We start from the raw sequence: 27,543 nt of genomic DNA on the forward strand, positions 1-27,543 counted from the left end.
GTCGCATGAGGGTGTGTTCCAGACATACGTTGCAGTGGTTGGCAAAACGTTGTTTGATGAGTGATGATCATTCCACATTTGGACTGTCAATTATTTAGTGGTCATGCCAGTGCACACTTTTCATATCCATGCTGCACTTCCCTCACACATGAGCAGGATGCATGTGAGCATGGGTAACCACAAATCTGGCCTTGGCTGATCCGGCAAAGGGGGTGATGGGGATTTTGACAACACAATCTCCTGCATGCAGGTTTTGTCAGCATGAGAAAACATGGTGCTTCCAAATGTTGTAAGAAGGAGTTGATGTAGTAGAGGAGGGGCTCAGCACTTTAGCATGGAACTCCATCTGTCTACTGTAAGACCTTCCACTCTCATACATGTATGTATGTACGGTCACCTAATCCTCCAATTTGTTGGGCATGTGTGCCCTCCACATTTCTGAATATCCAGTTTCAATGTCTGATGTTTGTCTGATGTATGTGTGGCTGGTGGCGCTTTTGTGTATGTATGCATTTTAATTCACCTATGCATGTTCAGCTGGGTAGGTGGGACTCTAAATATTGGTGTCTGACTTTGTACAGGTGAGGACGAAGCAGTGAGGAGCAGGAGGAGGAGGCAGATGAGGCACAACAATCCACCAGTGTAGCCCGGGGTGCTGTGGCTGGTGAGAATCCCCCAGTGCTGCAGGCCATCATCAGCAGGCCTGCTGGCCCATCATCCAATGATGCTGCCGAATGTGCAAAGCATACTGAGGAACATGATGGAGGGTCCACAACTGTGTCATCCAGATGCTATGGAGCTCCTTGAGTTCCTTGAGGCTGCTGAGTCTGAGGAGAAGAGCCAAGAGACCCTGGGCCTGGCAGCAGAGAGGCCTGCTTCAATAGTGGATGCAGGTTTGCCCACGACCATTGTGGAGTCAGCAGCAGAGGCTGTTGTCCATGGGATGGTTGTAGACCACCAGCCTAAGACAGTGCACTCATCCTCATCCCGGGCTCTGGCATCCTGGCTTGGTAGACCATGCACACATGGTGGAGGTGTGCCTGCCAGACTCTTGGAGTGAGAGGAGGAGCTGCTGCATGCAAGTGCCCAAGGTGGCAAGCTCCTACAAGAGATGGCCAGGGACATCCACCACCTGGTAGAAAATGTAATCTCCAATGCCGCACTCACTGCTGAACTATGCCTACTGCAGCGGGTTGAGGGGAGAGGCCAAACTGTACCAGAGGCAGGCAACCTATGAGGAGGGTCCTACCTATAGGAAATCCTTGTGTGATCAGGTTCTGGCCTCAAGGGACATCCTGTGGCAAGAGATGGCCACCTTGAGGCAAACCCGGCATACAGAGCTGTTGACCTCAAGGGCAAGCCAAATCAAGACACGGATTCCTTGAGACAAAAATGTGCATGAAGAGCTGTTGACCCTAATGGAATTCTGCTGTGCATACACAGATTCCTTGATACAATCTCTGCATGAGGAGAGGTTGGCCTCAAAAGAATTCTTCCATGAAGACATGGATTCTGTGATGATGCACTAATTATCGTCACTTCTCCCCAACTGTGAGCTCTTTTCCATGAGGCTTGAGAGGTGCGTCCCCTACTGAATAGTTCCCCAGGGCTGGTTTAATGTGGGAAGACTTTATAGGGAGGGACTCCCCCTTCTGGGGACAAGAAAGATCACCTGGGGTACAGCCCATTGAGCTTTGTCACTCTCCAACAATCCCCAACCCTTCCCACGGTTAAGAACCATTTTATTGAAAGTAAAACTCTGTATTGTTGTAATATAGAGGACAAAGCTAAAGCCAAAAGTACTAGGACAAAGAAGAGCACAGGAGGCATGAGGTTCTAGTACTGGTACAATGTACTCCGAGGAGGCATGAGGATTAAGTTGGAAAGAGAGACAAAGCACTTTTACAATCTGCTAGGGCAAGGCTGGCAGCATTGTATATACATCTCTGATGGCTCCTCGTGATCCCAACCCATCATAAATAATAGTTTTACTACATCCTTACATTGCAGTGGCTGGCGTTATTCATCATGGGCAGTGTGGCAAGAGGGATTTCTATTGGATGACACTTTACTCACCAACCCTGGACACTTGGACGGGATGTCAAGATCTGAGAGACACATAGGGTGCGGGGGAGAGTAGTTCATGGTCTGCACTAATTCCAATTAAAAGTACTCTACATCATTCCAAGGCCATGTGGCCTATATATTCCTTTGTATTTGCCTTGTGTATCATCTCGTGTCTGTGTGCATGCTAGGGAGTTCAACAGGTGTCTTATTCACGCTTGGCTTTTAATGAATAGTCAGTGTTCTTCATGTCTTTATCACCTGTTAAGGGACCTTGGTGGAGAATTAATTTCTTCCTGTTTACTGAGCTTTTAGCTCATTCTAACATGCATGTTGTACTCTTTGTGACCACTTGAGAAACCCTTGTCTGTCCGCACAAGAGTCTTTTGGAATACTGATCTCATGTATCTGCACATCAATGGCTGTTTGTGCTCTTATTGAACCTTAATTAGTTTAATAGTCTACTGCTTCTCAGCCTGGGAACGGTTATCTCATACTGCATTCTGCACATCCACTACTCCCTTTCATGCATCTGACCTTGGCGCTTGTTACGAACTACTGTCTGGACGGCTTCAAAGCTTTTAAAATCATTGTGTTTTTATGTATTGAACATCTTTGTTGGAGGCCTTGCTAACTCCTAATCCTGCCGGGAAAATGGCTGTACTTCTGCGCTTCTCACCTCAATATTAGAGACCTACATTTGTATCTGTTCCAACCGTCTCCTTCCTTTCAAAAAATCACATTCTCCCCCAGAATCTCCTGTCCACCAGCTCTGTTGTTCAAGAGCTCTAATCATAATGCACAGAGTGACAAGCTGGTTGCCATACATTGCTAATGAGGCAAAGTGGTTCCAATGCCTACAGCATGAGATTATTTAACTATGTACAGACCAAATTAAAACATGTAACACACTGCAACACTCCTCCTCTCCTCTAACTGTTGGCATTGACAGTTAATATTAGAATGAACAGATACTGTGACAATACTGAATTTGGCTGGGACCCTACCCTTTGACCTATCCCTATAAACACCTCTCATCTCATTACACCCACTCTCTGCTTGCTCCATCTTTCACCATTGCTCAGTAAAATCGTGTTACCTAAATCTTTCTCCACTTTCATTGACAACAAACATTTTTCCTTTCCTTTACCTACCCACCTTCCTTTCCTAATCTTAACCAGTGACGCCTCTTCCACCACACACTTTTTAACGCAATTCTTTTGATCAAATCTCACCTTGGATCTCCTTTGAGCATTCAACATCCTCTCCTGCAAAAAATGCGAAACCTCAGTTTGTATCTCCCCTGCGCTGCTACAAGTTTTTTCATTCACCCAGGACGCAACCTAGAATTAGGCACACTTTTCCGCAGAGCTTCAAATGGCGACACCCCATCACGTGATGGGGTGCAACTCTATATTGAACTACTGTTTCCATAACCGCCGGTCCCAAACACCACCCAAAGCAATCACAATTCTAATCACCCCCATCAACGTTCTATTGAATCTTTCAACTGTGGCATTGCCTTTGGGATTATAGAGGGCCATGGTAGAATGTTCAATGCTGTTGTCCTCTAAAGATTCCTGCATCTCGCAACCCACAAACTGGGGTCATTATCTGAAATAATTCTCCTAGGAAATCCTTCTCTCCAGAACACTCCAAGAATTATATTATCTTTCCTGAGCTAATGTCCCTCAAAATATGCACTTCAGGCCATTTAGATAACAAGTCCATCATGACAATCTACTATGCCCCTCGGCACCCCTCACTGACACTGGGCCCAGAATATCCACATCCACAACATCTTAAACTGAGCTGGGAGGTTCCGCAATCCACAAGGGCGGCAATCTGGTGCAGACTGTTTTATCACTATCCACACACGCCTCACAACACTTCAAAAACAATCCAATATCGTTGTCCATCCCTGGCCACCAAAAATCCTGCCGTATCAGACACTTTGTCCTAGGAATGCCAAAATGCCCTTCATAGCTGATCTCCAGCAGCACACTCCTCATATACTCCGGCAACACGAATCGCTCCCCCCTTGCCAACAGTCCCTTCTCCACACACAACTCTTCTTTCTCTCTCCTGTATAACCTTTCAACTGTTCATCCACTTCACCAACTGGTCATCCCTCTTGGACATATTTCATCCCCATTTTGTACAGAGCATATTTTTCTCCCTCTTCTCTCCACTTATTATCCTTGGCAACTTTGCAGTTCACAAAAACCTCTCCTTATTCCTCAACGACCTTGTCCTCCTTCTCTTCTATGGGAGTGTGAAACAACGCATCAGCAATAATGTTCAATTCTCCCTTCACATTCCTCACTTCCATGACCAACCCTTGGAGAGAAGACATCCATCTAACTATTCTTCTTGAGACTCCATCCAACCCTTTTCTATCAAAAATGCCTACCAACGACTTGTGATCCGTTACCACCGCAAATCTCCTCGCCCACACCAACTGCCAGAATTGTTCAATTCTGCACACACAAGCCAACGCTTCCTTCTCGACAACTGAATATCACTTCTCCGCATCTTTAAGAACGCTTGATGCAAAAGCAATCATTTGCAACTCATCCACTCTTCTCTGCATCAAGACACATCCTATTCCGTTCTCACTTGCATCAATATATAACTCCACATCCCAAGCATCCTTAAATCCTTTCAATATCGGCGCACTCACTAAAGTATTTCTTACATCCTCAAACTCATTGTCACATTGCTCACACCAATTGAATCTCACCCATTTTATTTACCACGGTTCTCATGTTCTTTGTCTTCTCAGCCAAATCTTTCAATCATTTTCCATAGAATTCAACCAACCCAGTTACAAAGACAATTCCTTTTTTATCTCTCAGGGCATTCATCTCCCTTATTCCCTCCAAGTTCGCATGTTTTGGTTTCATCCCTCTGGTGATAATTCATGGCCTAAATATTTGACTTTTGCAACTTTAAATTTACATTCCTCTGGTGAAATAGTCAAACTTGCCTCTGCTATTCTTGTCAATTCCTCCCTCAAACGCACACCAATATATCAACCTGATAGCAGCACCTCCCTGTCAAACCCTTCAACAACTTGCTCATGACTCTCTGAAATACACTTGACGCGGACACCAATCCAAAAGACACTCTTACATCAGTAGAGCCCAAAAGGGGTTATAAAAGCAGTGAGATCCAAGGGATCTGAGTGTGACTTAACTTGATGGTATGCTGCCTTTAAATGAAGAGTCTGAAAAATTGCTGCCCCACCAATTCTGACCAACAAATCAGCGATTTTGGGAAGTGGAATTCTATCAGGCATTACACTTTTATTAAGACCTCTGAGGTCGATGTAAAGCCTCAAACTCCAATTGGGTTAGTGCAGAGCTACCATTGGACTTATCCATTCAGCCGCATCTGTCTCCTCAATTATACCCCCATTCATCATCCTTTTCAACTCATTTCTACATCTTCCCATAATGCTAAGGGTATGGTCTGTGCCCTTACTGTTGTTGGTATAGCTCCAGGCCCTAACTTGATCAAATGGACAAATATCTTAAGGCACTCCTTCTTTTCTCCAAACACCTCTGGAAACATGTTAATCAGAGACATATCTGTTCCCTTCACCTGGACGGATTGCACCGATGTCGGACCCCTCTGCACAACAATTACTTGTGAGGGATGCTCGTGATCAAATCTCAATCCCAGGTCAGCCTGGGAATCCCAGAATAGTAAATTCCCTCCCTTAGATGGCACCCTAATCATACCCTGGGCACTACTCACACCATATCTGAATTGTGCCCATAATTCCCCTATTATGTTTCTGGCCACATCCCCATTGGCATGAACACTCTCGTGTGCCTCTTGCAGTTCACAACAATTACATTTTTCCTTCCATGTTTCCATATTTACGTACGTATAGTCAGCCCCACTGTCTATTAGCAGATTTACTGGGACCGCATTCACTGATATTTCTGCATGTGATTTGATTCATTTAGGCATACGATTAATGGCATTCACCACACACACTTCTTCGCCATTCTCATTTCTTTCAGCCTGCCAAAATGCCATACAATCCTGTATCATTTTAACACTACCAGGCTTATTCCAATACTTAAACATCAAGCCATATGCCATTTTCGTCCACAGTCATTACAAAGTACGTGGTATGCATGACATTTCTTATCAGTGGCTGGGTGATCCGCATTTCCACATCTGTAGCATCTCTTGACGAAAGATGATCTTCCTTCCATCCGCTGCTTGAGGTCCATTCTTTTCCAGTACACTTGTTTCACCTCTTCTTTGCTGTTGCTTTGTGTGCAAACTTTACCTTGTTCCACCGTTCCACCGCATTCACACACCCAACAGCATTCTGCATCCAAAGCTTTAATGCATTTCTCTGTCTGCTCCACCATCTTTGCAATGTCAATCGCCTTCCCCAAAGAAAAATCTATGCCGCTAGCACCTTCTCGCCACAAGGCTTCTCTTACTTTGTGATCGGCACATCGAATCATTATTTGATCTCTAATGTGTTCATCTCTACAATATGAGTGTAATCACACTTGAAGGCCAGCCCTCGAAGAACAGTCACAAATTATTCATTTGTCTCTCCGACCCTCTGGTCCCTCATGGCAAAATGGTATCTTGCCGAAAATGTATTTTCCTTTGAGAACAAAATGTTTATCTAGCTTCAGCAGGCTCTATTCAAATATGTTCAATCCTTCCGCGTCCTGATCAGGCAATTCTGGCAGCTTTTTAAATATGGACTGGCCTTCTTGTCCCAGAAAATGTTATAATAAGAAATCCTTCCGATCAACTGCAAAATTGCTCCCATATACTCCATGTAAGTACCTCATAAAGCCATCTTTCCAGTCTGCCCACTTGACCTTTGGCTCACCAGGAAAAATAATGCAGGGCCAGGAATGGTCATTTTTTTGATGTAGTTGGTTAATTTCTCTTCAAACACCAGTGACACACTATCTGGGTTCTTACAGCTGCGTGCTGTTCATCACACCCACGATGAGACATCTAAACGTGTTGTAGAGATACTTAAAGCGTTCTCTACTCTGCTGGGTGTCACACTTTGCAAAACCTGTGTAAAACCACTTTTTCTACGATGCACCTGACCTTGCAATGGCTGTGCCCTTTGAATACAATGGCACTGCCCTTGCATGGCCAGCCTTTAAGATGGCCACCTAAATCTCACAAGGCTTCCCGCATGTCGTGGCACTGTTTGATCACCCCTTTTAAGATTCTCTACTCATTATGGCCCTTTGTTTGCTGCACGCATGGGTGGTTTTTGGATGGTTGGGATCCTTCCTGGTGGTTGCCTCTCCCTCTTATTTTGGTCACAGTCCCTCACTCGGCAGTCCCCTGCTTGTGCGGCACTATGGCTATTCCTCGCTGTGTTCCTCTTTTTAATTGCTTTTGGGACTCGGCAGTCCCTCGCTCGCCGCGGCATTCCTGGGCACTGCCCTCTCCTACCTTACTGGTAGTAGTTCTCCCCATTTGCAATGGCACCTCCAGCTGCCTCCTTCTGCACCATTCAGCTCTCGCTTGATTCCTCTTCACAGAACCAACTGGCTGGGGCTGCTGGAATGTCCTCGACACCAGTATTATGTCTTCAATCAAACACGACACAGTCAGAGTTTGTATAACTGTTTTATTTCTAGATACATCATCAACCCCAGATCCCTGCCCACAAAAATTAATACCAGAATCGTTATAGCCAAAGAATCTACCTTTGGCATGTATCTATGTCTATAAGAGCATTTGGGCAATAAGAGAAAATATTTGATATTATTTCAAAAATTCATGTTACTTCAGAAAAGAGTTCTCTTTTATTTCATAAAAGAATGTGTCCACAGTAAAAACCTATTTTTAAAAAATAAATTATTTTCTAAACCAATACACATTTTAATTGAAAAACTATCATGTAAATGTTCAAAACTTCTAGAAAAAAAGGAGTATTCAAAAAATGTCTTTGGAGAACATTCAAGGATCTTCTTGGAATTGGAAAAAATCACACTTGGCCTCATTATGACTCTGGCGCTAGCCTTGCCAGTAAAACCGGCACAGTGCCACCGGAGTCATTTTTTTCTGGCACCCAGGATTGGGCAATTACTGGGGTATTATAACACCAGCGGACCCGGTAATTGCTCATTCCCGGGTGCCGGAAAATATTCCTCCCCATTCGCATTGTACCCGATAGGAGGGACAGCAGGGACATATTGAATCAAGTATGGCACAGGGTTGGATGGACGGGTATGCTCCTGATCAGAGGCAAATGAGAGGGTTTTTGAGGGGAGGAGAAGGATTTCCGAGAGGAGGTGGGTCATTTGGTGGGTTCAGAGGAATGAAGCCCCAGTTCAACGGGCCAATGGGAGGTCATTATGGAGGATTGTATGGGATCCAGTGTTGGTCGCATGGGAGAATGGGGCACATGGTACAACATTGCCACAGTAGGTCACAGACTTTTTTAAGTTAATTGATTTTTATTGAAAGTTAAGCATAATTAAGTAGACATTACAGCAAGTTGCCTGAAAGTGAGGTATATCATGATAATTGATGATGCTGTGTTTAACTACAAACAATATTATATATAGTAAATGTCATAACAATATTAAGTAAAACCATAACTTGGTTTGGGACAAATGGAAGGACAGACACGACAAGTTAAGGGAGTAATAGGGAGAGGGAAGAGCAATAAAGGCCACAGAATTTTAACATAGGTGCCCAGCAAATGCAACCACCTACTATGCCATATGCCCCAGGTTCTATGCAATTACAACTGGAACGGGTTGGACCAAACCCGGCACCTGAAGCTGCAAAGACCTATGCATTTCAGCCAACAGTGCCAGCCCAGCCATTGGTACAGGCATGGGAAAATAATCCTCTTCCCCAAGGAGCGGTCACTCATTACACTGGAGCAAGTGTTTTTGTCGGGAATCCTTTTCTGCTCAAAAGTATTTACATGTATCCAGATTAGGACAGCCCACAGGGATCTCTGATGTGTCTGGTCCTTTCTGTTACTGCTGATCTGGAAGAGGCACCCCAGATACGTGTACAGGTAGGAGATCAAACGTTTTCATTTATGATTGATACAGGGTCTATGAAATTTTGCATTAAGGAAGGTAAGTTTCCCCTGTCAGGCAAAACGATGGACACACAGGGATTCTCTGGGGCTATTCCGTCCATTGCTTACATGGAGGATTTGCGTATTAAGGTAGGTGCACACAATGGGCCTCATTATGACCCTGGCGGCTGCGGAATGAACGGTGCTGGTAAGGGACCGACACCGTTCATCCCGGGCCGCCCTATTACAAGGTCTGCAGTGGGTCCTGCTAAGAAACACCTGGTCAGACCAGGCGTCCTTAGCAGGACCTGCTAGCAGACCAGGATGCTAACAACAGGCCCGTCATTAACAAGCCCGTTGTTAGCATCCTCCCCATTCCCATTGAGCCCTATGGGGGCTCAAATGGGAATGGGGATGTACCGGGACTGGGTCCCACGAAAGGGATTTACCGGGTCCTCCAAGGTCGGAATAGCCCAGTAAGTCCCCTTTTGTGGGACCCGGACCTGGTACCCGGTATGGGGGTAGCCATGCAGCTAAAAGCGGCATTGCTACCTTTATACTTGTAATGAGGCCCAATGTATCTGTTTCCTTGTTGTATTGTACAGATACCCCAGTGAATCTCTTGGGCAGAGACATCCTAAGCAAGCTGAACATGATGATTGCTTTCACGGAGGAAGGTATAGCATGTTCGACCCCAGGTTTGTCTTCGGTGAGAGAAGCAGTGCTCTTGCATGCATGTTACAGTGACAGGGCCTCATTACGACCCTGGCGCTAATGGGTTAATGGCGCCGTAAAAGGCTGCAGCGCCGTTAACCCATTAGCGCCTGATTACGAGGTCCCTTTGCGGGACCCGACCTTAACGGCTGGTCTACACCAGCTGTTAAAGTAGGGACCCGCAAAGGGACCTTGGTGCTAAGTACGGTACCGCAATTTGCGGTACCGTACTTAGCGCCTTCCACATTCCCATTGAGCCCTAGGGGGCAAACATGGGAATGGGGAAGGGCCATGGAGGAAGGGGGAATTACCGCCCCGCCAACCTTGTAATGGGGTGGTAATTCCCCCTTTCTCCATGGCGGAGTCGGTAAGTTACCGGCATGGACCATGGTGCTAGTTTTCCGCCTGGGTCGTAATGAGGCTCACAGTGTTATAAGGGGGGTGCCTCTACATTCAGCTTTGTTCCTTTATGGAGTAATTGTTGTGTTAGGTTGGGTCCCTGGTATCAGAGATCGGACATGGTGGATACCAATTGTATTTTTTCTCTGACCTGCTGAGTCGCAGGAGGTAGCACCAGGCACCATTTTAACAATCCAATCTTTCTGGAAGCATTGGTAATTGAAAGGACAGGCTGGTTCTCTCAGGCACTGATCAGAAACTCAGCTCTCTGGGTATGATGTTATTTTATCAAATGCTTCCATACATCCAATTACTTGTCACCTTGTCAATCCCATGCCATTCATGGCCGAACCAGTGAAACTTGAGAACATTGTCCATGATTGTGCAACGTATGAGGGAGAAGAAGAAGAGAGGACAATTGTTAAGGAGGATGGCTTCGACGGAGGTGAGGTACTCTTTGTTGATGGTTCTTCAATAATTTATCAGGATACTGGAGAGATGCATATGGGTGCGGACGTTGTAGGCCTTGTGGATGGGGAATATCAGGTCAGAATGAAGAAATAGTTGCCTTCACTTTATTCCGTGCACATGGCAGAACTAGTGGCAATGGAAATGAGTAAAGGGAAGGCAGTCACTATTTATTCTGACTCTGCGCATGTAACCTCCATGGTACATTCAGGCTTATCAAGATGGCATCTACGAAGGTTTAGGAGATCTGACGGGAACCTTGCCCAGCATGCTGTGCTGTTATCCAGACAAACTGAAGCATTAATACTGTCAACAGCGGTGGAAATAGTTAAGTGCACATATAGCGCTTGGAAATGATGCAGAGGATAGAGCGGCAAAAGAAGCAACATATTTGCCATTCACAGATCCCCTGAAAATGGAAACCGTGTCCCAGCAGGTACAATTGCCAGACCTGTATACTGCAGTGCCTTTGCTACGAATTGTAGAAATGCAGGCGAAAGCCTAAAAAGATGAGAAGGAGCTCTGGGCAAAGAGAGTATGTGCTCTCTCATCCACTGATTTGTATGGAGCCAGGAGCTTACAGGAAAGGTAGTGATGTGGAACAGGTGCACGTAGATCTAGGTCATCTGGCCCAAGCCCCTCTCACCTGGTGCCTTCCTGGTTGCTGCTTTTTTCGCCTACTTAAGGAGCCCTCCAGCCTCGTTTCCTTTGCAGATGGGGAGCAGGTGCAAGTGGATCTAGGTCACCTGGCCTAAGCCCCGCCCACCTGATGCCTTCCTGGTTGCTGCTCTTTTTCCCCACTTAGCAAGCCCTGCACACCTGGTGCCGTCATGGTTGCCGCTCTTTTTCCCTACTTAAGGAGCCCTCCAGGCTCTTTTCTTTTGCAGATGGGGAGCAGGTGCAAGTGGATCTTGGTCGCCTGGCCTAAGCCCCGCCCACCTGTTGCCTTCCTGGTTGCTTCTCTTTTTCCCCACTTGGCAAACCCGCCCACCTGGTGCCTTCCTGTTTGCTGTTCTTTTACCCTACTTTAGGGGCCCTTCAGCCACTTTTCCTTTGCAGATGGGGAGCAGGTGCAGGTGGATCTAGGTCACCTGGCCTAAGCCCCACCCATCTGGTGCTTCCCTGGTGCTGCTTTTTTTCCCCACTTAGCAAACCCCACCCACCTGGTGCCTTCCTGGTTGCTGCTCTTTTTCCCTACTTAGGAATCCTTCAGCCTCATTTCCTTTGCAGATGGGGAGCCGGTGCAAGTGGATCTAGGTCACCTAGCCTAAGCCCCGCCCATGTGGTGCTTTCCTGGTTGCTGCTCTTTTTCCCCACTTAGCAAGCCCTGCCCACCTGGTGCCTTCCTGGTGGCCACTCTTTTTCCCTGCTTATGGAGCATTCCAGCCTCTTTTCCTTTGCAGATGGGGAGCAGGTGCAAGTGGATCTAGGTCACCTGGCCTACGCACCACCCACCTCAAAGAAAGAAAAGGGCAATTCGTGTTTGGACCTGTTCGGACCAGGAGGACCCAGGGCCCAACCCCTTGCTCAGACAGCAGGTAAGCATGCCCCAACATATGGTTACTCCCTCTGTCCCCACAGGCCATCCCCACCTCCTCTTGTCCCCCCGTGATGTTCCCTTGTACCCCCCTTCTTGCACACAGGTGTTGCCTGTTTTGCTTGATTCTTCTACCCTGCTCCCCCCCTCCAGCCTAATTCTACAGGAGTCTGTCCTGCTACATTCTGGTTTTACCATCACCATCTTGTGGCCAATGCTGGATTTGACTTTATGGACTTCATTGATTCACGATGCGTCTCCCTTTCTCAACTCTCACGCTGGACTTCGTTTGCATCTTGTACTCATGTTGGCCCTAAATCATGCTGATCCCATCTTCATCTTGTATCCTGGCTTTCAACATTATGTGTTGCTACTGACTTCTGCAATTGTATTTGCTCTCCCCTCCTGCTTTTCCACTCTTTTTGACTGCTTACTCTCTGTTTTCTCCCCCTCTCCCTTTCTCCCTTTTCCTATCACCTCCCCTCCTCCCCTTACTTTCTTCTATGCACTTACTCTATCAGAATTTTCCCTGGACCTGGTATGATAGCAACCTCGTCTGTCTCCTAACCCTTGCCCTTACTTGTTCCCCCCCATCCAGCACTATCTGAAATGCTGTCAGGCCTAATACAATAGTCACTTGTTTTGTTCCTCCCCTCCCTTTATGCACCCCTCTCCCTCACCTTTTGTTTTACTCCGGCTCTATCAGAAATGACATCAGGCCGAGTACAATAGTTCATTTAATATCCTTACTGTTCATTGCCTGTAGGAATGTCATTGTATTTTACCTTGTTCCCTCTCTTGACTTGAAGTGCTTTGAAACACATTGTGTATAGGCGCTATATAAATAAACTATATCATATCATATCATATCATGTCTTTAGAGCTGCTGCTTGTGGCTCTAGTACACTAGTACAACTACACTACCCGTTACACACTTCTCTGTGACAGATTATGGCAGAGATCCAGGAGGATTAGTTTATACCAAATCTTCAAGAACAGGTGAGTACATTTGTAGCAATTCAACCCTGGAAATACCATGAGAACAGTAGGAGGTGTTCTGTCTTGATCATCAGGACCCTTTTAAGAACTCCATATAGATTTTTGTGAATATGACACAAATATGTAATCATTTTCGATATCTCATTGTGGTGGTTTGCCCATTCCACCGATGGCTTAGGCAGTTCCCTGTGTACACCCTGATGCTAAGTCTGCAGCAACATTTTGGCGAGGGAGGTATTTCCACAGTGGGGAATTTGCGGGGTCCTGAAGTCTGACAATGGGACCCACTTCTTTAATACCTTGATTTCAGAGATCACTTTTCATCTGGAAATTAAGCACAGGTTGTCTTCAGTATACCACCTTCAGACCAATGGGTTTGTGGAGTATTTAAATGAAATGCTTAAAGCGATCTAAGGCAGAGTTGGCTGCACTGCCTACCACTAGCACCATCTCAGTCCTCATTAAATAGTGATAAGGTGCAGATTACACACACCACTTTCATCTGCATGCACAGTATCAGATGCAGACAAGTCAGCAGAGGTTCTTGGTGAGGGGTTTAGGGAATACCTTAGGGCTTTAACCAAGAGTGTCAGACTTGTATCTTCACAAGTTTTGTTCTCTCATCAACAGCAAACAGGAGAAAAAGTCAAAGAATCTAAAGATCCACATTAGGCGATGTTGCTCCCTGCATACCTGGTTTTTGCCTGATCCATCATACGAAACTGAAACGAGAGGCATTTCCATGGGCTGCAACGCATGAGTTTCGAGACTCTGGGCCTCATTACATGTATGCCGTTATGAAATCTGATTTTCTGGCATGCCATTGCCACTGTGTCCGGCAACCTGTGAGGCCAGAATCTCCAGCAGATTCTGTGTTGGTGCACGCACATTCTGGTATGCCAGAAAAGGCAGTACCAGCATGCCAGAAACACCATCAAACCCCCCAAAATGAAAAAACTGTCGTTCTCGATACCAGTGACTCCGAATCCAGCAACACGTCCTGGAGCCACTAGCACCAGTAACAGCAGTGCCGCAAATACCATGACCAGAAATACAGTGATCGCTGAAACAGGAAATCATCCGGCGGCCATTACTAAAACATAATCCATTGCAATCCTGAAAGCACAGGCAACTTCACCCACTCCTGAACATAGAAACTCGACCATTACCATGTCATCAAGAATCTGGGAGACCCAGAGGCGCAAGCCATGCGTCAGTGAGTATTCTCCCTTAGGACTAACGGCACAATTACTATATATTGTTTCAGAAGTCCAATGAACTTTTTTTCTACATGCTAAATTTGAGGTTTCGACAACTGGAATATACTAACAGGAACAGAGTGGTAAGAGGGCGATATTGCTAAACCTCACTGTTACCAAATGTAAGGATGATTATAAGAGTGAATACACTGAACTGGTGTACTGGGTTATCAGGACTATTAACCAGCATGATAACACCATAATGACAATTAGTCACTTCTAGGGAAATTACTGCGCACATAATGAACACTAAAACTACTTGAGTGGGTCACAATACTGACACAATGCATGGGTAATTATCTGAATGGAGTGATTTAAATAAAAGGGGACACATTGAACCCATGAGTTAAGCTTTTTGGTTGCTTCACCGTCATCTAAAACATGTGGTAACAGTAGAGTGACAACACCAACACAGATCTAACAGTACACATGAATTTATTGTTTGTTGCAGAATGGCTTATAATTATGCCTTGAATTTTCTCTTCTTTTTCTTTTTGTTTATTTTTGTCATGTGTTCCCCTGCCTTTGCAAATGTTAGTTGTTTTATTATGTAATTAGGAAGTACAGACATATAAGATACTCTATATTGTATTATGACAACTATATCAGCCTTGAGGAAGACCACAGGTCGAAATGCGTGTTGGCTGCTGGCTGTTTAAAAGACAATGGGCCTCATTACAAGTGTGCCGGTCCGGAAACAACAGTGCTTGGAAGCCTACCGACACTGTTGTTTCCAAACCGGCACACTACGTGTCTGCCTGCCAGAGTCGCTGTGCCTGGCAGGTCTGATCCTGACTAACACATCGGCCACGGTAGGCCGACCGTCATGGAAAAACCGGCACCGTTAATAATGGTGCCACTGCTTCTGTGGTCCCCATTCCTATGGGAATGGGGACTTACAAATTACCGGCGCCTGACTTCCCAGACTGCCAGGGTTGTAATACCCCGGTGTTACCGGGAAGGCAGACACCAGTAATATTTTGGGGGTCTGGCGGCAACCCACCGGTATCACCAACAGGGTTCCTGCAAGACTCGTAATGAGGCCTAATGTATATGTGCTTTGATGTATTGTAGAAGTAGGTTGTCAGGCTGTTGAATATATAAAGACAAACACTATATATGTGTATTGATGTACTGTACACGTATGTTGTCTGGTTGCTGAGTACATAGGGGAATTCCCGCTTACGGTTGAATGTGGATACAAACGGTTTGTTGATATTGTACAATCTGTGAGATGCAGCCAACAGCAAGGAGTTGCTGGCTGTTTTTGTTTATGATTTATGCAACAATTCCTGTAAAAGATGCAACTGAAATATTAAAGTTTAATTATTTGATTTCAGTACATGTATAAGTGGTGCACAAGACCTTGGGCCTCATTACGAGGTAGGAGGTAGCATTAGCACCATGGCTACCCCCTTACCGCATTCCGGGTTCGGGTTCCCGAAATAGGGACTTACCGGGTCATTCCAACCTTGGAGGACCCGGTAAATCCCCATTCCGGAACCATTCCCGATTCCCATTTGAGCCCCCATAGGGCTCAATGGTAATGGGGATGGAGCTAATAACGGTACCGCAATTTGCGGTACCGTTATTAGCTCTGAAGTCTCTTAACGGGTCCCTTACATAATGCCTGTTAAAACCAGGCATTAAGGAAGGTACCCGCTAAGGGACCTCGGAATAGGGTGGTAAAGGATTACCGGCATCGGTGTCCTTACCGGTGCGGGTAATCCCTTACCACCTACCTCGTAATGAGGCCCCTTGTCGTTTATTTTCATTTAAGATTGACATATGGTTAGCGCAGAGTGCTATTCAAAATCTCATACCTGTATATGGGGGAAGCCTGCCTTAGACTAAAGACGGGCTCTGCTGATCTTAGTTGCGAACAAGAATGACTCTTAGACCTTGTCAGTCCCCCCTTTCGCTGTTTCTTGTTCATTAGCTTTAGGCTGGGTATACTTAGGCTGACCAACTTCACCAAGTCCTGGTGTGTTTAGTATGGCATCTGCCTTCTTTGTGCTCTCTGCCCTCATCTCAGAGCACTGAGAGGGCTCTAATTGAAACCATTTTTTAGATCATCTGGCATCAGTACTGTGGCAGTTGCATTAGCATTTTGCAAATGAAAGGATGAACTGCAAATTGTGTATCGGGTAGTTAAATTCATCCATCGATCTTTGCTTTTAAGATAAAGGGAGCAGTGAGAGTACAAGACAAAGAGAGTGGGCTGTTAATTATGGACAAGGGGGGCTGCGAGTGTACACTCCCCCTGGATTGCAAACTGATATGTTTTTAGAATGTTTATATGGACTTTTAATGAACTGCTTGTTTTTTTCAAAACAAACATCTCATGAGTTTCTTGTTAATGATTGTATTATCAATTTAGTTTTTGCTGTTGTTTTTGTATCTTTTATGGTTCAGTGCAGAGTAAAACCAAATCGAATAGTAAATATCTTTCTCATGTGTCATGTGTAATGTTGCTTCTGTTCCATTGATGAGACCAAGAACTGTTGATAGTGAAGAGTGTGTACCTTTACGTACTTTTTGTATGTTTGCATATTCTCTGAGTGGATACACTGCTTTCTGGTAGATTTGGAGAATATCTTCATGACTGAACAAGGGACATGTTGAGGGTATCAGAGACATGCATAAGGAGGTGGCATAGCGTTCTACTGAGAGCCCACCCTTAACCTGGGGAGTTCCTTCTTCCGCAACTCACGGAGCCCAGGAATGCCTCGCTTAAATTTTCTTTTAGCACTGCCTTTGGCTCATAAAGAGCCGCATACATCTCCCCCTCTCTGTGCCCACAGTGAGCCAAGAACAAGGCCATGGTTAGAAAGAATACATATTTATTTTAATTATAAGCTCAGTGAATAATAATTATTCTCAATCACAGCTGCCACCTTCTTTGTGGCCGAAAACGCTGCTTCAATTACGAAACACACTTTTTTTCATTTACTTTTATCTCACAAACATGGAACACAGGCTAATAACTGGTCAAATCTCTTCTCCCATAAACCCAGTTAAATGTTGAATTCCAATAATAATAATATGGCACAATATTAGAATATACTCTTCAGCACTACTTGCAGAGAAGTTTAGTATCAAAACATAAGCACTATTTTCATTTTGAGGAAACTAGTTCACCTTCAAGGCTTGCTAAATGGAGTACCTGATCACTCAAAATGCCAGCAGTTCAAACTACAGATTTGTAAAAATACCTATGGAAAATATTACACCAGGCTTTAGCTTAGGAATAGACACAGGGTTGGTTTAAAAACAAGACATACATCACATGTTTAGTGTTGGATACATGAGACCTCACTTTTGCACAGCACTTTTCCTCCCAGACCCAAAAACCCAAGCATCAATGGCATGCAGCACCCTTATGTTCAAAGGCCAGGTCTAGGGAGTAGGGACAGTTTAGAAGTTTTGTGTTCCAGACCCCCTCTCCCCTAAAGGCCTGTGTTGGGGAAGTTGGACATTAAAATGGGGATGATTATGAATTTTGGTTTTTCAGACCCCTTTCATTTAAAGGCCTGTGTTGGGGAAGTTTAGCAGTTTAGAATTTTCTTTTGTGGGATCAAGGGCACCCCTTGGTTAAATATGATGGTGAAAGAATGGTGACAAGCACATTTTGGGAATGGGTAGCAGTTGGGAATTTTCATTTTAAGGACCAGTATCTTTTGATTTGAAATGCAAGATTTGGGCATGGTGACATGTATCGAATTTGTTTTGGTGGCAAGAATATATTTTGTTTAAAAACAAGTTTTGGTAAGGGGTTCAGATGGCAATTTCCGTTTTAGGAAGGGACACCCCTTCTCATTTGAGAAGTCAGGAGTGAACAGTAAAATCAAGGCAACTCAATTACTTTAAATGACTATTTAATATCTCCTCGCTAGGAGAAAGGGTGAACGTTTTGATTCTTCCAAGCTCCCCCCAGCGTTAATCTATTTGGGAGTTAATTAAATTAATATACAGCCAAATATGCTAAGGGTCTACACACTTTTACCCCTCCATCCACTAATGGAAGAGAACCCACTATGAAAGGGAATGGGTGAATTAAATCGATCCCCACACTGACAGTTTGTTGGACAATCTACTGACTTTTGCAAAACTCTGGGCTCTGCGCTCATGGAAACTGAGCAGGGCTTTGCTTGTAGGAAAAAAACGGATTCTGGACAGCACTTCAGTCAAATCGAATTCCAAAGCAATCCTCCCTCTATGGTTCTAGGGAAGTCTCACAGCCTCTGTTTTCTAGTCTCCCAAGCAATATTTCCACCGAGATAAAATTTCAGCAGATCTCCTTTGGTGATTTGTTTTGGCAGCTGTTTGGTGGTAGTTTTTAGCAGCTCTCCCCTTTTCCATAGTGCAAGACCTTTTTACTCTTTAAGCACCTGCCATTCAGAATGAACATAAGGTGGTGTAAACTTTTGATCTCGCAAACCGGATTGGACATTTACATTCCTCTTCACCCCCAAGTCCAGCCTCTCTCTAAGGAGTGGTTCATGAGTCTAGAACAGAAATATTGCAACTCCCCTTTGAAATTCCCATTTGTTTTCCATGGCAACTTTTTGCCAAAAAGCATGTACGTGGGAAAGGTTCATAGTTTACTAATAAATGCCATGATATATATGTATTCAACTTCAGCTTATCATGTGGAATTTGATAAAATGACAGCTGTGTTTGCACCATGTTGCACAGGCACGTGGCAATTTTTCACTGTTTACACATAAATATAATAGTTATGATTTACCCTCCCGATACCTAATTTTACACTCCATTAGTTTGCCAATTCTCAAATTCAGGACATTTTTGGGGCAGTCAGACACAGACTTCAGGTGGTAACATGATTTCCAAAAGTCACATGTGGATTTAATGTACATCAGAATAATGAGCTCATTGCTTGCTTTCAAATGACCTATGAATGGATGCAGTATGACTTATTGTTGCTGAGAAAATTACTAGTTATTATAGTCCATTTAAACTAATGGGAAATGTTCACATGTATGCAAATCTTACTCCGTATTTCTCCGGGCCAGTTTAATTTCCTTGCAAGTGCATGACCAGAGCCTCCCTGACGGAATGTTTTTTAAGGCTGAGGTAAAATCCATTAGCCTCTTTGTTGTATGAAGTTGGTGGGCTGAGGAGATCCTTATCATGCAGAAGAAAATTCACCTCTGCCCTCTGATGCCATAAGGCCATGCTGACATTTGGCACTTTGTCCTGTTATCTGAAGTTGACCACAATTTTCATCTCAAAAGCTTCTATTTTTTTTATTTGTCTCCACCCAGGGCTGATAGTCACTTTATTGCAGCTGTAAATAACTGGTATGGACAGGTTTCAAATCGATCCCCTTTCTAAATCAGGAGACCCATAGGCCTGCATTGGGAAAGTCATTTGTGAATTCTGGCCAACAACAAAACCGGGGTCTGCCTCAGGCCTAAATTAAATTTACATGTGACCCATGGAAACAAAGTGGCCTTTTCTTTTCAATTGTTGCTGGTGTTTTGCATGTGAAGCATAACATATATTTAACACATTGCATCTCGTCAAAACACACCAAGTCTTTTTACTAATTTCTTAATTTTATCAGGAGACAATTTTTCTCATGTATTGAATTCAAAACTGCAAAACACACATGTAAAGCCATTCTAGTTTCATGTGTTAGAAAACCCTGCTTTTAATGTACAAGGGGCCTTTGATTTTCTTCTGGAGATGTGAATGAAATGCTGCTTTTCAGTTCAAACTTTCCTTTTGTAATGAAAGATAGGCCTTTTGATTTCCAATGCATGGCCATTCATGTAACCCTTCCCTGTGTTACTTGCAGAACACAAACAGTCTGCATTTTTTTTTTTTTATTATACTTGTCTACAATCAAAAGAAAAAATTTGATTTTTACAAGAAGTCACGTCCCATATCTCAGATATGAATATTAATGTCAAAATCTCAGATGTAAATGTCAAAACTGTTAAATTGCAGAACAGATAAGGACCATTGGAAAATAAAGGAGAAGAAGAAGAAAAAGAAAACAGTGCAACATAAGAAGAGAAAAGATGAAATGTTGAACTACATCGTGGAGGTTTTGTTAAATGGGACCAAGTGCGGACCCACGCTCTGATGCTCGCTTAAGAGCTGCCTCCAAAATGTTTACAGCCGCGGTTGCCCATTTAGTTTTTTCGCCTGCAACCAGTCTGCACCACCATGTATCTTCTTCTCGGAGTGACGCATCATGCATTAATGGTGACAAAAAAGCTTCGCGCAAATATGCTGTTTCTGCACAGTCTAAAAGTAAATGCTTTACAGTTTCCTCCTCTTGAGACTCTGGGCATAGTCTGCATGTTTTTATGCTAGATTTTGATTGGATGGCTTTAATTTCCTGGGTTAGCATGAGATTTAGCCTCAGTTTCATGAAATTCTTTCGTAGGCTTTTGTCAGGGAATTTTATACAGTAATTCAGAGGTCTATTCAGCTTGTTAGTAGTTGGCGGCAAGTGGGCAAGTAATTCATTTGCTGTTGCTGCTTCGCATGTTTGTATCCAGTCCTCCTGGGCTATTTTTCTCTTTAGCTTTACAGGATTGTGGGTTAGATCTTCTGATGTACAAGCCAAATTAGCCAGAATTTCCTGTAGTTCTTGCTCCCATTTCTTCAGGGCGATGCAGTGGCCTTGGATAAGTTCCTTCTGAATAGCTTTGAATAGAGGTAAAGCATCAGGAGAAGTTATTTTACACAGGAGTCTCATTTGGCTTTGCTTGACTGACGCTTTCATCGATAGGAGGCCCAGTTCACGCCTGATAGCTGAGATAGATGTTGATTTTGGAAGGCCCAATACTGCCTTCCACAAAAAGCCCTCCAATTTCGGCCATAACGAGTCTTTGATGTTTAGTGCTGAGTCCATTGCGTAGATCATTGATGGGACCACTTTTTGTTTATAAAATTGTATCGCCGGTAGGAGAGAACATTTTCCGTATTTCCGGTCAACAAGTTTGGTCTGAGCGGTTAATGATTTTATTTTCAGCCACAAGGCTAAACGTGTGGCTTTTTCTGACCGCGTTGCGTCGAACATTATTCCTAAGTATTTTATACTAGGAACTGTTTCAATCTTCTTGTTGTTCAGGAACCAGCGGTCATTGCTACGTGTAGATGAACCAGTTTTCCCCATGATCAGAATCTTAGATTTGGCGATGTTTATTTCCAAATCATTCTCCTCAACGTATTTGGCCAGGTTGTTAATTTGACGCTGGAGCCCAATTTGTGTCTGATCCTGATTAGGTCATCCGCGTAGAGTAGTCTAGGTATTGCAATGTTTCCTACTTTTGGTGGAAAGACTCTTAACGACGTTTGGGTGTGTTGGAAGTCACCCAGAAATGCTATAAAGAGGGCTGGAGCAAGCGGGCATCCCTGCTTCATGCCTCGTTCTGATGGAAATTGCGCTGATAGCAGGCCTTGTTTATTGAGACGGACTCTCAGCTTTGTGTTTGTATGAAGAGCGATCATCGGTCCTAGGATTTCTTCCGGGCAATTCCAGTTCGATAATTTTGACCAGAGCTTCCGTCGCCCAATTCTGTCAAAAGCCTGCGTCAGATCAACGAACGCTATGAATACTTTCGGTGCACCGTTCTTCACATTTTCTTTTATGATGTTTAATATCATAATGTTTATACTTGTACTCGCGTTTTTCACAAAGCCTGTTTGAAGTTCGTCGAGGCATGGTGCAGTTCTTGCCCACCCGTGAAAGCGCGAGAGCAGAAGAGTTGCGAAAATCTTGCCCATGATGTCTAGCAGGGCTATTGGTCTATAATTCGCTGGATTGTCTCTACTTCCCTTTTTAAAGATGGGCACTATAAGTGCTTCTGTCCATGTTCTGGGGATCTGTTTCTTTACCTGGCATTCGTTGAAGATTTTAGATATTAAAAGGGACCATTCTTTGGGATGTTGCTTTAAGTCCATATTTGTTAAGCCATCGGGGCCCGGTGCCCTAGATGTTTTCAGCTTAAGAATTGTGTTCAAAATTTCGTCTCGATCTGCAAGATCTGCCCATGTGGTCATTATCGGAAGAGCAGAAGGTTCTGATGATTCAGGCAGAGATGCAAATTGAGCAGAAAAGAAGGACGTCCAGGTCAATTCTGGTATAACATTAGATAGTTGGTTAGCTTTCTCATTGCTTTTGTTTTTAATCAGTGCCCAAAAATCTTTCGATTTTTTGGTCATCAAGGTTTTAAGCATTTTTTCGGCATCATTCTGATACATTACTCCTTTATGATGTTTCAGCCATGCTTTGTATGATTTTGCGGCGGCTATGGCAGTTTCTTTTTGCTTGTTATTGTCTGAGACTCTGGCCATACGCTTCAATTTACGGAGTTCTCTTCTTCTTAGTACTAATTGAAAATCATATTCATGGGATCTGTTATCATTAGATGAGTTTTGGAATCTTTGCTTTTTCCTGTATTTCACAAGTAACGGCAGGTAGTTTGGTCTGGTTTGCGAGGAAGTATTGTTGTCATCTACCTCGTCAAATTTCCGAGTAATATCTATGATATTTGCTGCTGAGAGTTGTATTCGCGAAAAGCTGCTTGAAACCTCCAAATCGAATGGATAGAAATCTTTTGGAGTCCATACTGACTTCAGTGTCATAGATAGCAGATTGTGATCACTAGCTTTTGTACGGTAGACTTCGTAGGAGTCAATAAATGACAGAAGAGAACGGGAAGCAAAAATGTAGTCCAGAGTTGCGAAGGTGTCGAGTCGTTCCCAAGTTGGAATCAGTGGGAGGCGGCCACGCAACGTTGCCACATTGTGAAAATTTCTTGAGTCCATGAGGTCCGACCACAGTACACCTCGTTCCGAGGATGATAATGAATGAAGACTTGTCTCAGATTGTTCACACCTAGCGTTTAGGTCTCCGCAGATAAGAATATAGTCAGTGGCCAATTCGATGGTGAATTTATCTAAGATGTCTATGACCACGTTGCAGAACTCCGAATTTGTTGTTCTTTGTGGATTCCAATAAACGTTTATGATGGCTAAACTGGATTTGATTTTCTTTCGAGATGGATTTTCGTGGTGGATCCATTCTGTTTGTAAAGCCAAAATACCGTAGGATTCTGCCACTTTCTTTTTGATGGAGATACCTGATCCGAGTTTAACTGCCGTCAGAAGGCCTGACGATGGTCTGCCAAACAGGCCCTTACATGCTGGAGAAATACAGGTTTCATAGCCGTCGATCGTTGGAAGGTCCCTCAACCAAGTCTCTTGGAGGCAAATGATGTCGAACTGTGCTAGATTAAAAGCATCTAGCTTGGTTAAATGTTCATGGCCTCTCGTATTCCACGAACACAACGATGCTTCTTTTGATATAAGAGGTTGGCGAGATTCATGCGTTATGTTGTCAGTTGGCGTTTGTGAGGTGTTTCGTTGTTATGTTTGAGCGTTAGGATTTAGCACCTTCTTTAGCCACCTCCATGGTCCCGAGGGTTCACGTTTTTTGTTATGGGACCATTCCGCACTTTGCTCCGTCGATGACCCATGTCCTCGTTTATTCTCCCCTCTTTCGTTCTTACTCATATTTTCTATGTAGTTTGATCTCTCGTGGCCTTCGTTCTCCTTTGTTTCGTAACGTCTGGACTGAAATCTACCTCGTCGGCTCTCCTCGTCCCTCCTGTACATGGGAATTCTTTTCTTTGTCATCTGGAGTTCTATGCCCGATCGATGGTCGTGTTGGGTTTCTGTCCGTCCACGCGGGGAATGCAACCGTTTTTCGAATGGCGACGGTGGTGGTTTTGTAATTTCTTCCAGGGCAAAGCCCATTTCTTTCAAGGATGTAATCACGTCTGGTTTAAGATGGATGCTTGCTGTCTTTGTTACGTGAAGATACGCTTTGGCCCTCTTGTGTCTGTGATAGGGTTCGATCAGCACGAGATCCGTCGTCTCCAAGGTTTCCAATTTCGGTATTTTTGCTAAGATTTTAAGGATTGTTTTCCTGTTTAGTACTACATAGTTTTTTCCGACCGTCAATTGCTCCATCTTGAAGGTTCGTGCTTGGGGAAGCCTTGCACTCATAGATAGGTCAATCCGAGATTTCACCATATTTTGTTCCTTACCGGCGTTCTGCCTTTGTTTAAGGATTTCAGTTTTCGCTGCAATATAATTCTTATTTTGATTAATTTTCTTTGGAGGGGCCAATGTAGCTCTCTTTGCTTCTTTACCCGAGATGTCTGTCGGTCTCTGACTTTCAGATATGCTTGTAGTTATAAGTGGTTCTCTCAGCTTTTCCTGAGTGGCAATGTTTTCTGGTGTGTTCGTTTGCAAATCTCGGTTTTGGTCAGGGTCGTCTTGTGAATCGTGAGTTCCTTCATAATCCAGGTGAACTGTTAAATCTGACAGTGATATATTTCCCAGTGAATCGGCTGAAGATGCACAGGAAATGTCTAATTCAATTATCTCTTGTTCCTTTATTGAGTTTTGACAGACCGGACCTTTAGACATAATGGTAGTTTTTGATGGTTTTGCAGGGTTGCTGGAAATTGGCAAAGTTGCCTTTGCGGTATTGAAAATTGTCGCTATTTTAGTTTGATTGCCACTTTTTTTTCCCTTTTGGCCTTTTGAACCAGGGCATTGGGTCTTCTTAATAGGAATAGTATTTATCTCGTCAGTTTTTAGATCCTTCGCAATCGACGTTAAGTTTTTCTCCTTTTGGGTCGTCGCGTGTACTTCTTGAAGAGAAGTTGTCATAATTTTAGCTTCAATTAGGTTTTGCAGCTGAGCAAATTTGGCATCTTGCTGTTTTTCTTTCTCTGTGTTTTGTTGAATTAACGCTGTAATAAAGCCCTCTAAGAAAGTTACTTTGGTGTTTATTGAAGCTGACAGAGTTATAGAGTCTTTCAATGAGTCATTTATTGACTCGTACAGCTTAACAAAAGGGGCTAATCCCACCGTAATTGCTGACATAATGGTGAGAAGATCTGTTTTTTTTGATGGAGTCTCTTTGTGTAAGGATCCAGAATTACTACTAAGTCTTTCGCTTCTTAGAGGAGTTGAGATGTTATATTGAGGACCACTTTGAATTGAAGATCTTCGGACTGGGGAGTCTATGTTAATCGTTCTTTGGCCTGATTGGGACGGGACTGGGTGGTTCTGCAAAAGAGAGCGTGAACTTCTTTGCTCCCGTCCCTCAATTGCAGAAGTGTTAGTTGACGGAATTAGGAGCTCATTTCCAGGTCCTGACCTCTCCGTGCCATAGGGTGGAACCTCATCATCAAGCAGATTCAGTTGAGGCAGGGATGTGTCTATGGATGGTAAATTCTGGACGTTTTCTCTCTCCTTCATCTCAACGTAGGTTTCTGAATCAGGGACGGTGTCCTGCTCCCCCGTAGGGGCTTCCTGGAGTGGAGAGAATGATGCAGGTATAGTCTTTCCCTGGTTCACAACTAAAAATGCTGGGGGAGCTTCAGCGACTGCATCTAATAATTCGGCATCTGAAAGTTCAACCTCAGATTCTGATTTCCTTTTGGTTTGTTTAAAGAAGAAATCTTTTAAGGAGTGATTCGTCGAAGGGTTTTGTGGGAGTAGCTTTCCTAGTTCTCCCTTTTGGGTTATTCCTCTAAAACCTTTTCTTTGATGTTGGCGATCTTGGTTTAAGAGTTCTCCTTGTTCCTTAAGGATCTTTTTTGTTAGCGCTCTTTTTTTTAGCAGCGCTAAAGCTGTGTCTCTTTTCTGTTTAATTAGATCATTTGTAGTCACATTCAATGGGGTGAGTGTTGGTTCTCGATCAAAATCTGAATCCATATATTCCTTCCCCTCAAAATTTTGGGAGGTGTTTAGAATGCTTTTTCTCTCTTTGTTTAAAAGAGTAGGGCGCAGTACGCCTGCCAAGACAGCAGAGGGCGCCTCCTTTCCCACGCTGCAATCGCCAGGCGGCTCTCCCGTCTGATTGGGCAGAGGCACCGTCAGGGGGGCGGTGCGCGAAGACTCTCCCACCGCCGCTTCACCCGTGCCCAGGTCCGACTCCTGGGTTGCGCACACGTGACCCGCGGCCACCTTCTGTGAGAGTTCGCACATGGTACCACCCGACCCCCTCCCCACTGAGGATTCCCCGGCCCGCGGGCTGAGGTTTGCCTCGCTGCGTCCTCCGACACCGCTTGACTCTACCTCACTCGCCACGGCGGAGGCTCTCGGACCGTAGGTACACAACAGCGGGAGGGGTCGGGCCGCCACAGGCTCCTCCACCGAGGAAGGCGGCAGCAGTTTGGGTGCTGCAGACGGCGAAGACTCTGCGGAATGGCACATCGCATCAAGTATAGCAGGTAGGGGCAAAACTTGCGTCGATTTTCCCAGCAGAGTAGTAGAAATTGCTTGGGGAGATGGTGAATCGAGTGGCCGAAAAGATGTTTTAGAGGGAGGTAAATCATCTCCACTCGCATCCTCATAGTTCTCCTCTCCCTCCTCCTCGTCTTGCGAATCCTGCAAGTTTTTCATCTCATCTTCTGGGAGGCAAGGAGTTGTCTCGGAAGGGACTGAGCACATTTGTGCCGACACGATGGATACTGTTTTTCGTATGAGTGTGCTCACATTGACTTTGGTAGCGCCATCAGACCCCGCACTCAATGGGCATGGTTTCGAAATTTTGCTAATTTCTTTCCGGTTTTGCAGGGGGGCGTACTTGCTCCTCAGTACTCTACCGGAGGGGCTTTTTTGTAGAGCCTGGGGAGCCAATTTATCCAAGATGAGTGGATTGTCACGGTGTGGTTGGGTCATTTTGGGGAGCGGCAACAGAGTTCTAGAAACATCTTGCATCGACATATCCTCTCACCTCCAAGCCTCTGTAGACTGCTGAAGACTGCTCGCACCTCAGCGAGCCAACTCCGCGTGCCGCTCCGTGTAGTTTCAGGGGATTTTAACCTCTGAGGCAGGTCCAGTAGACAGGGTAGACAGTCTACCAGGCAGGAAAACAGGCAGGAAAACAGGGACTGAATTTGATCGCCCGCACTACCGTCGCCACCCAGGCAAACAGTCCAACAGTCCTACACTTCAGCACACTTCCAGATGCCACATTAGTC

The sequence above is a fragment of the Ambystoma mexicanum genome, chromosome 4q (genome assembly GCF_040938575.1).
Source record: "Ambystoma mexicanum isolate Mex_15411 chromosome 4q, UKY_AmexF1_1, whole genome shotgun sequence".
NCBI lineage: Eukaryota > Metazoa > Chordata > Amphibia > Caudata > Ambystomatidae > Ambystoma > Ambystoma mexicanum.